This window comes from Lactuca serriola, chromosome 8 (assembly GCF_051521515.1).
Source record: "Lactuca serriola cultivar US96UC23 chromosome 8, Lser_US96UC23_V15, whole genome shotgun sequence".
Classification (NCBI taxonomy): Eukaryota; Viridiplantae; Streptophyta; class Magnoliopsida; order Asterales; family Asteraceae; genus Lactuca; species Lactuca serriola.
Window position 1 is genome coordinate 105,929,001 of NC_136415.1, and position 12,550 is coordinate 105,941,550.

Below are 12,550 nucleotides of genomic sequence, written 5' to 3' on the forward strand. Positions count from 1 at the left end.
GGGTTATGACAGATCCTAATTGCACTTTCAGAGTCACAATATAGTGGGATCTTCTTCATATTGAGTCCATAGTCTCGAAGTTGACTCTGGATCCAAATCACTTGTGATGTGCAGGATGCAGCGGCAATGTATTCCGCTTCGGCAGTAGACAGCGACACACATGTTTGTTTCTTGGATTGCCAGCTGACCAATTTCCCATCAAGAAATTGACAACCACCAGTTGTGCTTTTACGGTCGAGTCCACATCCTCCAAGGTCAGCATCAGAATAGGCTTGAACGAAGAAGCCTGAATTGGATGGATACCATAGACCTAAGGAGGTGGTTCGCTTCAGATAGCGTAGGATGTTCTTTACTGCCAGCATTTGAGGTTCGCGTGGGTTAGCCTGAAATCGAGCACAATAACACACAGAAAACATGATATCAGGCCTGCTAGCAGTTAGATACATCAGTGAGCCTATCATTTGACGATAGAGCGTGATATCGACAGCCGATTTATCTAGTGAAGGGGTAAGCTTGGTGCCGAATGCCATTGGGACTTTGACTTTTGAGTCGCCCATCATTCCAAACTTCGCTAGGAGAGTCTTCATGTAAGCTTCCTAATTGATAAAGATGCCTTCGGGTCCCAGGCTCTCGGAGCTTGTTTAAGGCCGTACACAGCTTTATCCAGAATATAGCAATGGTTTGGATACTTTTCGTTCACGAACCCAGGAGGTTGCTCCACATACACAGTTTCTTCGAGTTCTCCATTGAGAAATGCACACTTGACGTCCATTTGGAAAACCTCAAAGTTTTTGTGAGCAGCATAGGCCAGAAATATTCTAACAGATTCTAGCCTAGCTACTGGAGCGAACGTCTCTTCGTAATCTATTCCTTCCTCCTGACAGTATCCCTTGACCACCAGACGAGCCTTGTTCCTTATGACATTACCTTCCTTGTCCATTTTGTTCCTAAAAACCCATTTGAGACCAACAACTGAAGCATCTGGAGGAGTTGGAATGAGGCGCCAGACTTTATTCCTTTCAAACTCGTTCAGTTCGTCTTGCATTGCTTGAACCCAATCAGAGTGATCGAGGGCAGTGTTCACTGTCTTCGGTTCAACTTTTGATACGAATGAGTTAAACATACAAAACTCAACCTTTGAAAATAAGGATGTCTGTTTTGCCTTCAGTTGAGATCGGGTCAGAACCTTTTCAGATACATCACCAACTACTTGAGAGATAGGATGATCTCTGGTCCATTTGGTAAGAGGTGGGTAATTCGGATCGAAGGTTGGATCTAGTTCAGCGTTGATCATCTCTTCTGGCTCAGATTGGCTATCGTAATCAAGCGTCATATCATCATGCTCCCCCTCAATTGATGAGTCTCGAGAAACATGAGGTTCAGGGTTTTCTTGTGGTGCTGGACTTTCAGGCATTGAAGCACCTTCGTTTGGAGGGGCATCTTCGGTTGGAGAGGCACCTTCGGTTGGTGAAGGACCTTCGGTTGAAGTTGTAGAGTTTGGCTCCCCCTGGATTGGTGAGCTTGGCTCCCCCTCGACATGAAAACTTGGCTCCCCCTCGACTGAAGCATTGTTAGATGGAGATTCATCAGTGGGCGATTCTCCTTCATGCATTCTTCTTGCAGCATCTTCGACAATCTGCTTCATATGATCAACTTTATTGTCAGCTGCACTTGCTTCTGAGAGGGAAGCTTTTTCCGGTTCGTCAAAGAGTTCCATAAATTTCTCGTATAAATTGGCGATGGAGACTGTGACTTGGCCAGTTTGAAGAAAGATTTCCCCGGCAGAGTCTTCTTTGGCCTGTAGCTTCTTGACATAGCTATCGTCAAAGGTCACGTAGTATGTCTCTTCAATCCTTTTTGAACATTTGTTCAGGACCCTGTACGCCTTGGATGTGAGTGAGTAACCCAGAAAGATTCCCTCGTCGGCTTTGACATCAAACTTGTTGCGGTGTTCTTTAGAGTTAAAGATGAAACACCTTGAGCCAAACACATGGAAAAACTTCACATTGGGCTTTCTGTTGTTTACTATCTCATATGGTGTGAGCGTGAATCGCTTGTTGAGATAGGACCTGTTCTGTGTAAAACAAGCAGCAGAAATAGCGTCAGCCCAAAAATAAAGAGGTAAGGAAGCGAAACTTAGCATAGTTCGGGCAGCTTCACACAAGGATCGGTTTCGTCTTTCGACTATGCCGTTCTGTTGTGGTGTGTAAGGAGCTGAGAAATTGTGACTAATTCCCTTTTCTGCAAGAAACTCTTCAAACTCCCTATTCTTGAATTCAAGACCATTGTCGCTCCTGATGTTGCGAACGACCTTCTTGAGCTGGACTTCAATTTGCTTGATAAACACTTTCAGGTTTTGAGTCGCTTCAGATTTGAGCTTTAGAAAGAACACCCATGTAAATCGTGAAAAGTCATCAACGATAACAAGAATATACTTTCTACCACCGATGCTTTCGATAGATGAAGGACCACACAAGTCGATATGAAGCAATTCGAGTGGTTCAACAACTTTTGTGTTGATTACGGATGGGTGACTTTGACGACTCTGCTTTCCCATTTCGCATGCAGCACACAAATGCTCTCTGTTGAACTTGAGCAATGGAAGACCCCTAACATGACCTCCAGTGACAAGTCGGTTGATATCTTTGAAATTGAGATGAGAGAGTCTTCGGTGCCACAACCAGCTTTCGTCAGATTGAGCTTTTGATAACAGACATATGGCTGGGTTTCCTTTGATGGGTTTCATGTTCAGAGGAAACATTTCACCCTTTCGCTCTGACTTCAGAATCACTTTCTTTGTCTTTTTCTCTATGATCTCAGAACCTTCATCATCGAATGAAACTTTGAGACCTGTACCTGCAACAAGCTGAGATACACTGATGAGGTTGTGTTGGAGTCTTTCCACATAAGCCACCTTCCTTATTGTAAAGTCACCATTCGTTATCATTCCGTATCCCTTTATGGTGCCGAAAGAGTTATTTCCAAACTTAACGTTGCCACCATTTGCAAGAGATCTGTATTCCCTGAGCTCCTCTTTCCTCCCTGTCATGTGACGCGAGCAGCCACTGTCGATGTACCATTCTTCGTCAAACTGCTCGTCACTTATAACCTGCAAAAAATTAAGCAGATTTAGGAACCCAAAGTTTCTTGGGTCCATGTGAGCTTTTCATGGGAACTGGAATAGTAAGAGAGATGTCAACTAGATATGTTCGTTTTATTAGAGTTGTTTCATCTTTCTTTTTAATGGTAAAGACTTTTATTTTGTTAGGATTGGGTGTGTTCGTTTTGGACTCTGGTTTGGATTCATCGACCTTCTGCTTTCCCTTCTGTTCAGCTGATGAATGAGGTTTTTGAGAACCAACGGAATTAGCTTTAGAGCAAGATGGAGATGAATGGGTGGAAGTAAAAGAACGAGAAGAATTAGGAAGAGAGGATTTGGATGGAGAGGACTTCCTGGCTGATGACTCTAGGTGACCCTTTTGCTTTTGATCGTTGGAGGGGCTGACCTTCGAGTCTTGTTTTCTTTTGATTTCTGAGCCGAACCTCTGTGTTCGGTTGGAGTTGTTCTTGGAACCGAACCTTTGGTTTCGGTTGAAATACTTTTCAGAACCGAACCTTTGCTTTCGGTTGGTATTTTCTTGCGAACCGAACCTTGGCTTTCGGTTGTTGGAACTTTCAGGCTTTCTTACAGGATTGTTTTCATACTTCAGATTCTTGTCTTTGTGTGAATAGTATGCATTCTGGGAGTGCCAGAATTGTTTCCTTTCAGAAAGGTTTTTCCTGTATCTTTGGTTCCTTTCTATCTTCTTATCCCTCATCTGCTTAGGTTGATGATGAACGTTCGCTTTCGTTTTTGTTGTCACCTTGGCTGGTTCCTTTTGAACTTCAGGAGTTTTACTTTGAGCCGAGGGAGCAAAGGGAATATCCGAAGATGATTCAGTTTGCACTGAGGAAGTGGAAGGAATATCTGATGAAGTTTCACTTTGAGTTGTTGGAGTAGAGGGAATGTCTTCTTTTGCTGAATGATCATTCTCCTGAGGAATATCTTTCGTACCACTGGTACTTGGCTCATTGAAGTTATCCGGCTTATTTAATGGTTCAGGGATGTATCTTCCTTTGCTCATCCAGGAGGTTCTTTCAGACAAGCCAACGGTTTCGTTTGCATTATCAATAGGAGCTTCCCAGAAGTACTCATCACAGCCATCAGCATTGTCTTCGTTAACAATAGATGTGAGTTCAGCTGTTTGATGTTCGGTTACTCCAGTCACCTTGTATACCTGATTCGGAGTGGTCCTGACCTTTTGATACACAACAGCTTTTTCTACTAATTTCGGGGACTTTTGTTGGGACAATCTAGCGAATTCCACAGAATTTTTAGAAATAAGATTTTTGTGGTTTTTAGTTTCGCTTTTAACAAATTCTGAGCAGTCAACCGTATCCTCTACAGAAATTTCACTCATGTTTTCGTCCTCGTTAAGCTCAGATGCATTTTCAACATCGATTTTGTTTTCTGAGCTTACGTTGGCGTTTAGAGTGTCAAATTTTTGCATGGTTTCGGTTCTCAGTTTAAGTCTGTCATTTTCGTCCAAAAGATTTTTGAGCATGTCCTTGTGGTCTTTGGATTTAATGAAGGACTCAATTTTGTCCAGTCCATACATGTAGGTCGAATTGACATCATCAGACGATATCACACTCTCACAATTGTGGGCTTCGGCATCGATTTCATCCTCCTTAAATTCTAGGAAGGGCAAAATCATGCGATGGATCTTTTGGCATATCTCACAATCCAAGTGAAGTTGAGTAATATTGGAATATAAACGTTTAGCTATTAAACAAAAAACATTTCGTTGTTTTAACAATTTCAAATTGTCTCTCTGCAAATAAATGTTTTCGTCTTTGACTTTAACTAATTCCGACTCTTTTAACTCAATCCACATTCGCCGCTCCTCACTCTTCGACGCCACCCTGCTTAATTGATCAGTCAGGTTAGAATTGGTGACTCGATTTTGAGTTAAGCTACTATCTAAATGAGAAATTCTTGTATTAACATTTTTTAGTTCCTTCTCATATGAGGATGATGGTACTTTAGATGAAATAAAAACAGATTGTACCTTCTTTATCAGTTCATCGAGGTCATTGAACTGCTGGCTGAGTGGTTTGGCCGTAAAGCACATATCCTCCTGCACCTTCGGTCCATTGCTTCCTCCATCGGTATTGTATCCCCTCATTTGAGATACGTCAGTCACCATGAAGCATTTTCCACCACTGCTTTCCTCCTTAGCCACATAAGCCTTTCAATGAGTAGGCTTCCTCACTTCTTCGTCTTCTGAGTCAGTAGACCAAACTTCTGTGCTACCGAACTCATCGTCATTAACCGAACCCTGCACAATAAGAACATTAATAGAAGGGTTAGCGGTAGACTTCTTCTTTCTCAACTCATCCAATCTCTTCTGCAGCACGGCTTCCTCATCATTTCCATCGTCCTTTTCAGCCATCTTCTTAAGAACACAGTCCTTAGCATAGTGGTTCTTGCCACCACAGTAGAAACAGCTTACTCCGGAATCGCCATCTGCCTTCGGTTCCTTCTTGGGCTCCTCAGCCTTCGGTTCATTGTTCGCTTTTTCAGAGCTGTAACTCCCCTGCCAGTTTCGGTTTTTGTTGCTGGGGAATCTCTTCTTTATGAACCTCTTAGGATTGGATACCATCATGGCATAATCCTCAGTTGTGAGGTCATATTCTTCCAAGTTGAGCTCTTCATCCTCCATCACAACTTTACTTTTAGATAGGAGGGCCAACGAACCAAGACTAGAAACAACGTTCTTCTCTTGAACCACAATCTTCTCTTGGGACTTTAGAATACCCACCAGTTTCGCCAAAGAGTATGATTTAAACTGTTCATGGGCTTTGACTGTGGAAACTACTGCTCTCCATTCAGATCTCAGTCCGTTCAAGAAAGTAACCTTTTGTTCGATGAGCTTCCTTTCAATGTCGTGTTTGATCATCTTGCTGAGAAGATGATTGAAGCGATCAAACGTCTGGGTCACCGTTTCTTCGGCCCCTTGCCTGAATTCTCCAAACTCAGATAGAAGCAAGGTTTGGATAGAATGTTCAAGATCTTCGTCTGTGGAATACAGTTTGCGAAGTCTATCCCATACTTCCTTTGCCGTAGTACATGAGCTGACCAGTCTGAATGTGTCTGATTGAAGGGCGAATCTGATCAACCTTAACGCCTTAATATTACACTGGAATTTGTCTTTCTCGTCTTGTGCAATATCCTTCACGTCCTTAAGCAGATCGTTGTACTCTTTTTGTGTCTTGATGATTCTGGATGTCGCAGAATGAGAAAACGGTCCATTGATGATGGCTTCCCATATGAGATAACCATTGTCCTCCGATCCAATCACGTAATCTTCAAAATGATGCGCCCATACTTCATAGTCATGGGTGTATAAGATTGGAATCTTTGTCGTCGAACCGATGCTGTTGGAAATATTAATAGGGTTTGATTGCGTCGCGTCCATTATGATCGTAAAAACATGTTCAAAGATCAGACTTGTAATAAAGCAGATTAGGGCAAAACAATAAATATTAAGATACGTCAATTAAGATGACGACTCAATAAATATCAATGATTGCGGAAAACCCTAATGGAAATCTTTTTCACAGAAAAGATGTGTATCGATTACACAGCCTCCTGCTCTGATACCAATTGATGGGATTAAAACAACTTTTAATCTATGAAGATCGATTAGATCTTGAACAAGTATATGAATATGAAACAGTAAAAACGCAATAATAAGAACAAAACAGCTTGAATCAAACGTGTCGAATGATTAAATAAAATCCTTAGAAGAGCTCGATTAAGAACATCAACTGTAAAGGATTAGAAGATTACAAGAACGATTAAAGAAAAAAATTGTACTCTTGATGAATCGCTATATCGATAATCTCAGCAATCTTAACCTAATATGCATGCAAGCATTTAACTTATATACAATACATAAAAGGCTCTCGGTTGGACAGGCCCAAACCGGAGAATACAAGGCTAAACAACGAGCCCAAAAGACGCAACATCAAAACTATCTTCAGCCCAATAACTAGCATTGGTAAGTGCAGGTTGTCAGAAGTTCAATCATAAGGGGTAATATGGATTGAGAATCCTTCAAACTTTGTGTGCTAGGAGAGATTCGACGAATTCAAGTGAGGGAGAATTTTTCAGATTTCCGAAAGTCGAATCAATCGTGAAACTAATATGGGTTTCACACTCCCGTTAGGAGGTAGGTGTTGGAATAGTGTCTAAGGCTGTAACTATATTAGGCAAGTATTTGATCCGGTTGTGCATGGTCCTTTTGGGTTGCCTTCACCATAGCAACTTGATAGGATGATTTAATAAGAGAGAGTAAATATTATTAATATATTATGAGAATAATATAATGAATACTATATTTGTTATTTGATTAATATAAGTCAAAGAATTAATTAGAATTAATTTGGTGACTTAAAGAGATTAATTAAATAAAGGGGTATAAACTGTCAATTGTTTGATAGTTAAGCTTTAGACTGTAAATCCATTGGGATATGCTTTGGACGAATTCTAAGAGTGTTAGGATAGCTCAAATCGTCCAAAGGGTTATCATGGAATGGATTTGGATAGCCTTAAGAGAAGATTATCCAATTAGGGTTTAGGTTGTAACCCTTAAGGAGTCTACAAGTATAAATAGACCCTATGGCTGATGGAATTCGACACATCTCCAAAAGCAAGGAACCTCTGGTCGAAATTCCTCCCCTCTCCTCTCTCCTAAATCATTCTTCTTGCTTTGGTGTTTGTAAGCCATTAGAGGAGTGACATTTGTGACTCTAGAAGCTCCAAGACCTCAAGATCAACAAGGAATTCAAAGGTATGATTCTAGATCTGTTTCAATGTTGTTATTTAACCTAATTAGTCATTAGAAGACTTGGATTCAATGCATGTTTATTAGAAAGCCTAGATCCGAGCATTAGGGTTTTGCATGCGCACATAGGAAAGTTCTTATGGCTAAAACCCAACAGTGGTATTAGAGCCTAGCTTGGTTTTCTTTAAATTGTTGCTTTTTTAACTAAAACAAACCTGCAAAATTCGATTTTTAGGTTTCTGAGTCACTGACTTGGCGAGTCCCAAGGTGGACTCGGCGAGTAGGCCTGACTCGGCGAGTCCCCTTGTGCACTCGGCGAGTCCAGGCGTCAGGAATGGCCAGATTCGGGATTTCTTTGTAATTATCTTATCTAAACTTTCCATAAACTAATTAGATCAATGTTAATTCGTTTTTTTTGATAAATATAACTGCAATCTTGATCTAATTAAAGATATTTATCTTATAATAAAATATTTAATTCCTTATATGATAATTAATTAATTATTTTGGTAATTATCTTAAAAGAAATCTTGAATAAATCAAATATAGATAATTAGGATATTAATTGTTAATTGGAATTATTTGTTATTTGATCCTCCATGTTTTAAATGTTTAAAACTTGCCCTCAAGTTTTGAAATTTATATTTGTGATTAAAAGTTTTAATTTAGACAACTTAAATTTCAAAACCCTAGATTTTAAAAGTTTTAAAATACAACCCTATACTAATATGATATTACTAGTATAATATATATATGTATAACTAAATGCTAGTCTTACCGTTAGTAGGCCTCATTCACGAAGCCAATCTATAAGGTGGGTATAAGGTTGCGGCCTATAAAATGGCGCTTAATGGGTGTACACTCACACCCACCGCTTGCTTGATTGGTGGAGGGTCGTTAGCCGAACGGGTAGGATAGGGCAACCTCATCCTCTCATTAAAAGTATAATAAGAAAGATAAAGTAACTACACATATTTTTTAAAAAAAATTTCCCAATCCTAGTTACTTTACGAAAAGTGAATTGATGCAATCCCATGAAATTACACTTTGCACCTTGCTAAGATGTTAGTGGAGCGTGTGTGGTTTACCGGCACACTAATTGGTTCTAAGCGAAGGTGGCAAAGGGTGATTCATTGTATATCATAGTTTGATGGAGCGTGTGTGGTTTACCGGCACATCGAATAGGTGATCGTTACAATGAAGGCACCATGTGAATTTGCATGGTAATTCACACCCGCTTTGTGATCCTCGGCATCCCAGTCACAAACAAGAGGGGCATATCGAGATTTAAACATGCCATTGAATAGTTTCAATGAATCTCATCCGAACCTAGGAATTCTCAAAAACACTTAGGACTAATAGTTTAGGTTTTTGTGATGGAGAATTAGTGAATCGTCATTCACTTACCTTCAATTTATTTGCATGTTAGATTACGGCATCCCTTTTCTAATATGTAAATGTTATTGTTGGATCCTAGCCCTAATTTTTCTTATTGGGTGATAATTAGGGATTCTTATTCTAATCTATCTTTGTCCTTTTCTAATTGTAGATGTCAAACGCAAACAACGCTGCTGCTAGTTCTTTCACGTTGATGAGCCTTTGCCAAAAGGTCACCTTCGATGGAACGAACTTTAGCGAATGGATAAGATACATTCGCACGACTGCTCGCTATGAGGACAAGGAGTATGTCCTTGATGAGAAGCTCGAGAAAATCAAACCGAAATCGCTACTCCATCCGAAATCACCGCTTTTGAAACTCATGAGCGAGATGCAACGAAGGTACATTGCATCATGATCGCCACCATGAACTCCGAATTCCAAAAGTCCTACGAGGACATGTACCCGTACGAGATGCACCAAGACTTATTGGAGAGGTACCACCAAAACGCGAGACAAGAGCGGTATGAGATTTTCACTAACATGATTTCCACGAAGATGGGTCATGGAGAATCTCTTACCGTGCACTTGCAAAAGATGCAAAGGTATGTCGACCGCCTTCGCAAGTTAAATGTTGACTTCGGGGAAGACTTGGCGATCGACATGGTGCTTCACTCTTTGCCTCCGATGTACAACCAATTTAGGATGACCTACCACATGAACAAAGAAGAGGTCACCGTAAGCAAGCTCCAAGGTCTCTTGAGGGTTGCTGAGAGCAACTTCAAGGACAAGTCTGTTGCACCTACTCCCAATCCGCCCGCTGCTCCTGTCTTGGCTATTGGTCAAGGGAAGGGAAAGAAGAGGAAAGCTTCATCGAAGAACTATCGCAAGGCGAAAGCCCGAGATGGCGCCTCTTCTAGTGGGACCAAAGTTGATCCCGCTAAGCCCTGCTCTAACCCGAAGGAGGCAGAGTGCCACCACTGCCACAAGATAGGACATTGGAAGAGAAGCTGCCCAGATTACCTGCAAGCAATCAAAGAGGGAAAGATCAAGCCATCTTTCGCAGGTATATACACAATCAAATCTAACGATTCTAATCATGCTATTTCTTGAGTTCTTGATACCGGTTGTGGTTATCACATTTGTTCTAATGTGCAGGGAATAAGAAGAAGTAGGGATGTGGAGCAAGGAAGGATCAATCTAATCATGGGGAACAGAAGATCGTCGCTTGTAACCAAGATTGGAGTGTATTCTTTAGTGCTTAGCAATAGTTTAATTTTAGATTTGAACAATTGTTGCTATTCGCCAGAAATGGCAAGAAACATCATTTCATTTCATGGTTTGTATAGACAAGGATTTAGATTTTCTTTTAATAATGAGAATGGTTCTATTTTAGCTTATCTAAATGGTGTCTTTTACTTTGAAGCTATACCATGTAATGGAGTATATGAAACTGTTATGATTGTTGATAACTTAGGAAATGATGTTTTGAATCTTGATTCTTCCACTAGTATGGATAAAGCATCCTTGTGGCATTGTCGTCTTGGACATGTCAACAAGAAACGCATAGCCCAACTCCAAAAGGACGGAGTGTTGGAGTCATTCGACCTTAGGGAAGATGACACATGCTATTCTTGTTTGCTTGGAAAGATGACTAAGTCACCCTTCACGAGTACATGTGAAAGGGGTGAAGGTCTATTGGACCTAATACATACCGATGTATGTGGACCGTTTAGATCAACCACGAAGGATGGGAACCGCTTCTACGTGACTTTTACCGATGACTATAGTAGATATGGGTATATCTACTTAATCAAGCAAAAGTCAAAAACCTTTGAAAAGTTCAAAGAGTTCAAGAATGAAGTGGAGAATCAATTGGGCAGGAAAATCAAGATGCTTCGATCCGATCGAGGAGGAGAGTACCTAAGTCTTGAATTCCACGATTATCTCAAGGAGTGTGGAATAGTTTCGCAATTGACGCCTCCTAGGACACCGCAGTTGAATGGTGTGGCAGAAAGGCATAATCGAACCTTATTGGATATGGTTCGCTCTATGATGAGTCGTGCTTCACTACCTATCTCATTTTGGGGGTATGCCTTAAAGACTGCCGCCCATATCCTTAACCGAGTCCCTACCAAGAAGGTTGCCAAAACACCTCACGAGATGTGGACAGGGAAAGCTCCCTCGTTGGCACATATCAAGGTTTGGGGTTGCGAGGCTTTCGTAAGACGAGATACTCACGACAAGCTTGAACCTCGAAGTGAGCGATGTATTTTCATCGGCTTCCCACATACATCCTTTGGATATCTCTTCTATAGACCGAAGGACAATGTGGTCTTCGTTGCAAGGAGAGGAGTTTTTTGAGAGCGAGAACTCATAAGCCAAGGAGACAGTAGAAGGCAAATCGAACTTGAAGAGATTCAAGAGTCGATAGATGAAGGAACCTCTACCGCTGGCACTCTACCCGAGGAGGAAACTCCGGTTGAACCGATTGACGAATCCTTACCTCTTAGACGTTCCGATAGAGTTAGAGTTCTACCCCAGTTTTATGGTTTTCATATTACCACCGAAGGGGACACGTATATCAGTGATGGTACACTAATAAATCTTGATGACCCTAATAGCTATAAGGAAGCCATGGCAGGCCCGGAGTCTGCGAAATGGAAAGAGGCAATGGATAGCGAGATCCAATCCATGTATGATAACCAAGTTTGGAATTTGGTTGATTATGTGCCCGGACGTAAGACCGTTGGGTGCAAATGGATCTTCAAGAAGAAGACCGACATGGATGGAAACATGCACACATATAAAGCGCGATTGGTTGCGAAGGGCTTTACTCAAACTCCTGGAGTTGACTATGATGAGACCTTCTCACCAGTTGTGAAGATTAAATCTATTAGAGTGATGCTAGCAATTGCCGCATTTCATGATTATGAGATTTGGCAAATGGATGTCAAGACCGCTTTCCTTAATGGGAAGTTGACTGAGGATGTTTACATGGCTCAGCCCGAGGGGTTTGTGGATCCGAAGCATCCGAATAGAGTGTGTAAGCTTGAGAAGTCCATTTATGGACTTAAGCAAGCATCTCGCAGATGGAATCTTTGCTTCGATGAGAAAGTCAAAGAGTTTGGATTTGTACGAAGCGAAGACAAGTCTTGTGTATATGTCAAAGCCAGTGGGAGTATAGTAAGCTTCCTCGTTCTATATGTCGATGACATATTACTCATAGGAAACAACTTCCCGACTCTGCAGGAGGTTAAGTCCTGGCTCGGGAAGTGCTT